This window comes from Silene latifolia, chromosome 9 (genome assembly GCF_048544455.1).
Source record: "Silene latifolia isolate original U9 population chromosome 9, ASM4854445v1, whole genome shotgun sequence".
NCBI classification, from domain to species: Eukaryota; Viridiplantae; Streptophyta; class Magnoliopsida; order Caryophyllales; family Caryophyllaceae; genus Silene; species Silene latifolia.
The window spans coordinates 33068052-33072169 of NC_133534.1; the positions used below are offsets into that span (position 1 = coordinate 33068052).

Genomic DNA, 4118 nt, shown 5'->3' on the forward strand with positions numbered 1-4118 from the left:
TTGTGTATTCCTCATGGTCGTTATCTAGGTGTCATTACGGTCGTTTTGGCAGTAATTAGAGTGCATTTGGAGTCTGGGTCAAAAACCGTCTTCATTTACTAAAACCGTCAAATCCCGAGTCAAAAAGCAATGTGCTTGTCTACCTAAGGTTAGGACTTGAATGTCATAAAATGTTATGAGTATATCTCATTTTGAGTTCCATGTCACTTCTTTGGGCTAAACTTAATGTTTACATTACAAAATGTGCATTTCATTTAGCTAAAATGACAACCCGACCTTTAGGCCCGTTTTACGAGATGATAACGACTTTTTTGGGTCTGGCCTATTTCAGAGAAAGTTTTAGATCTTTCTTTTAGATTTCCAACGCCACTAAAATCACCTTAATCCGAGTTTAGTAGAGAAAGTTATGCCTAAAATACGACGGGTTGTCAAACGCGTTTTCTCGCGCAGAAGAACCCTACCCGAGAAAGGACACAGTAAGTGCTGCGCCTCTTCTAAGGAGCGCAGCACCTGCTGTGCCTTTTCTCAAGGCTTTCTTTTCGTCCAAGTTTCCGTGTTTCAACTAAGTCGGTTGTTTCCGGATCTTTTTTTCCTATTCCTTTCCAAATTCTACCCTTACCATAATTACTCCGTCTGTTTAGTATAAATAGAGGCCTTTGCCTCACATATTTTTCACGCGAGTGTCCGCCTTCTCTTCTCTCTTTGCATTCTAGACCTTGCTCTAAGCTTTCGACGCCTACATACTTGATCAATCGACCACGTATGTAACGCCCTGTAAATTTCGGACCGTTAATATATCTCAGAAATAATTTATTAATCAAAATAAAAGTGATAATTAAGTATTTAATGTAAAAATAATTTAAAGAAATATAATTTTATTATATTTTGAAGAAAAGTATTTATTTTGATAGTTTTGAAATGTTTAAAAATAGTTTAAACCGTGTAAAATCTTTTATTTCGAAATAAGGGCGTATCGGGGGGAAAATGACAATTCGTTTGAACGTTGGGTAAACGAATTTGGAAATGGGTCATGTGAATACTCAATTTTATTGTAATCTCGTGTTTAAAGACTTTGGACTTGACGGAATTTGCGTTTGACTTACGGATTTAATTATTATTGAAACGAGTCAAAACCGACTCGTTAAAAATCCCGACTAAAAATCCCGCACGTAATTTTTCCTCCTTTCTTCTCTCACGCACGGCTTCCCCTTCCCCTTTGTTCTTTCTTTTTCTGAAATTTTGATGTTCATCCTCTAAAAACACCAAAACCCCATTTTCATACACATTCAAGCTCAAAATCGTCATAAAATCTTCGTTTCTTGTCCGTTTTTCGCATAATTTACCTTTCCGGAATCCCCTCGCCACGATCTACAACTTAGTATATTCTAATTTCAGTTTTCATTAAGTTTTTTTAAGACTAATTTTCGGAAATTCGGTATTTGTGTTTAATTTTTGTGTTTTTATTGTTTAATTAGGTGAAGGATTGGAAGACGAGTTCGGGGACTCGTATATTGTAGAGGATAGCGGTTAGTTGTGGTTAGGGTTTCGATTTTGAGGATTAATTGCTCATTTTCTAGCTTAAGGTAACATATTTCGAGCTACTCGACGAATTATCGTCACATGTTTTTGATTTTTGTATGTTTGGTGAATTTTTGTTTGGGTAGTAATTTTTCACATGTTAAACTTAGTTGCATGCAAGCTTAATTTGTGCCTTTTGGTAGTTTAAATTATTAAAGTTGAATTGGGGACGATTAATTAATTTTCAGACGGTCTTAGAATGTATAAAAATGAAAAAAAAAGAGAAGAAATGGTGCGGCGGCGGCATGGCCCGAAGAAGCCGGGCAGCTCACGGCAGCCCGGCTGGTCTTGGGGTTGGCCCGGGTCGGTCCGTGCTTGTTTCGCGGGTTTTCGTACAGTCTTGGTCTTTTCGGGCTAATTAATATTAAAATACAATAAGTAACAAAAGGGGTAGTAATTTGAGTTGAATCATTCTAGTAATAAAAAAAATATGTTAACGGTAAAATTGTGCTTATATTAATAGTTATCACATGTTAGGGTAGTTTACAAAAGGAAATTGTAAATAATAGGCTCAAAATGAATTTTATAGCTATAATTGTAATGTTTTGTTGATTGTCTTGAAAACCGAGCCTTAGTCCCTTTGGATCGATGCGATGTCGATTAATTGAGTGATTGGTCACCGCAATTTGACCCTGCACTGTCGCAGGGTGGGGTTGCGGGTAAAAATTCGGTTGAATGAATTAGATAATCGGCCTTTTTCTTGTTTTAGGCCATTTATTATATCTCTATTTCACATGTGTAATTAGTTGAATTTAAATAGTTTCTTATTTAGTTAGTTGAATTTAAATAGCTTCTTATTTTGTAGTAATGGCCCTAGTTTCCCCTACAGCCTTTTATATTGTTATAATTGCTAGGATTGGAAATTAGTATTGAATTCTTGTTGAGGAACTGTTGGGATTATATGCTGTAAATAGACATTTATATAGCTTTCACATGATAGAATGTTAGAATTTATGTTGGTAAGTAGGACTTTTTGCCCTCTTAAGGTTAAGTGGGTGTCTTACTTGACTTGTGTGGTGAGTCTTGGGTGGTGTGGGCTAAAATATTCAAGTTGGGACTAGCTGTGACTAGGTCCTAGGTGAGTATTTCGGCCTTCATCATAGATAGGTCTTTATAGTCTCTGACGAGTATATGTTCACTGCTTGATAGCCTTTGTGTTCCTGACTAGTGGATGTTTATCCAAGTTGGGGCATGACCTCAGGTACTAATTTTGATAGTATGGGGTCAGCTTAAGTACTAGCCGACCCTTCGGTGGTGTCCTTAGGGTACTCACTTCACTTTGTTTTAAAAAAGTTGTGAGTCTTGGGTGCGGTGGTGTGTATCCGCATGTCTAGGTCTGTGCAGATTTTAGGCTAGGGTTGTGTTGTCTCTTGGCCATGTTTTCTTAATAGTAACCGCTGAGCCAAGATACCGGTTCGATTACCTTCCCTACCTCGTGGTATAGACTTGAGTTACAAAGTGACTATTGACCGTACTAAGAACTTATGCCTGTCTTTGATATATTGCCCTTTCTTGTTTGATGATTCTATGAATCATAGAAGGTGAGATGCAAGCCGGCTATGGTTGATAGAGTTTGGATTACAATTTGTTATATGATTCACATGATAGTTAGTTGGGTCAGTTTAGGGGTCATTTGTTAGAATACATGATAAGTAAATGGTTTATCAAATTGTTTACATGTTACACTACATGTTACATTAATTTTGACGATTCGTGGCTGGGAGGACTCGAAGTTACTCCCCACTGAATTGTGGCTTTCGTGTTTGTATAAAATGCGATTGACAGGTTGTTGATGCTTAGTTGGGGTCACAGACGGCTAGTGAGCAAGGAACCTTGGACCTAGTTTTGGCTATTCTATTAGTAACCTTTTACACTTTTGGTTTGTATATTATTTGAAGGGACATATGTCTCCCTTTCTATTTTTGGTTTGTATCCATATATTTCCGCGTCTTTAGTTATAAATATAAGTTAGTTTATCAGCTGTTGCAGGGTTGTGACACTCTTCTTGAGTTGGAATTGGTTGTGAATGGTTTAGTTAGAAAAATTTTTGAAATTGCAGGTTTTTGGACTAGTTGAACCATTTACAAACATATCCTACCAGTTTTTCTGTAGAATTTACGTATATAATTAAGGCTAGAATTAAGGGTGTCATAGTTGGTATCAGAGCTTATTGCTCCCGATGCACATTTGTGCACCCCACTTAGGATCACTTGACCTTTAAATAATAAACTTGAGAGATGGGTAGGATGGGTAGAATTAGGATTTTATGTGGTAGTCTGTTTGTGATTGCTAATTGTTAGGTTTGTTGATTGTTAGTTATTAGTTTTGGTGCCACTAAAGGTTGGTTATGCCAAATGTAGAATGCTTCCACTTTCTTGATATTTCTTTCCGTATTCAGTGTATCTTACCTTAATCTTCCATTTTCGTTGGTCATTCGTCTTTCAAATTCCTCTTATCTCGCCTAGGTAACTACCTTTCAATTCTTTCTCCCGTTTCATCTTAGGTTCGTTTTCTTCTTATAATAAAGTCCATGTGGACAC

General features: G+C 36.9%; 1 long non-coding RNA gene across 1 annotated transcript; it reads left to right on the plus strand.

The window, feature by feature from the left end:
• The first annotated feature begins 892 nt into the window (after positions 1-892).
• On the plus strand, positions 893-3554 carry LOC141602575 (uncharacterized). Its single transcript, XR_012524537.1, has 3 exons — positions 893-1378; positions 1476-1583; positions 3364-3554. It is a non-coding gene; the product is annotated as an uncharacterized LOC141602575 (long non-coding RNA).
• The last annotated feature ends 564 nt before the right edge of the window (positions 3555-4118 follow it).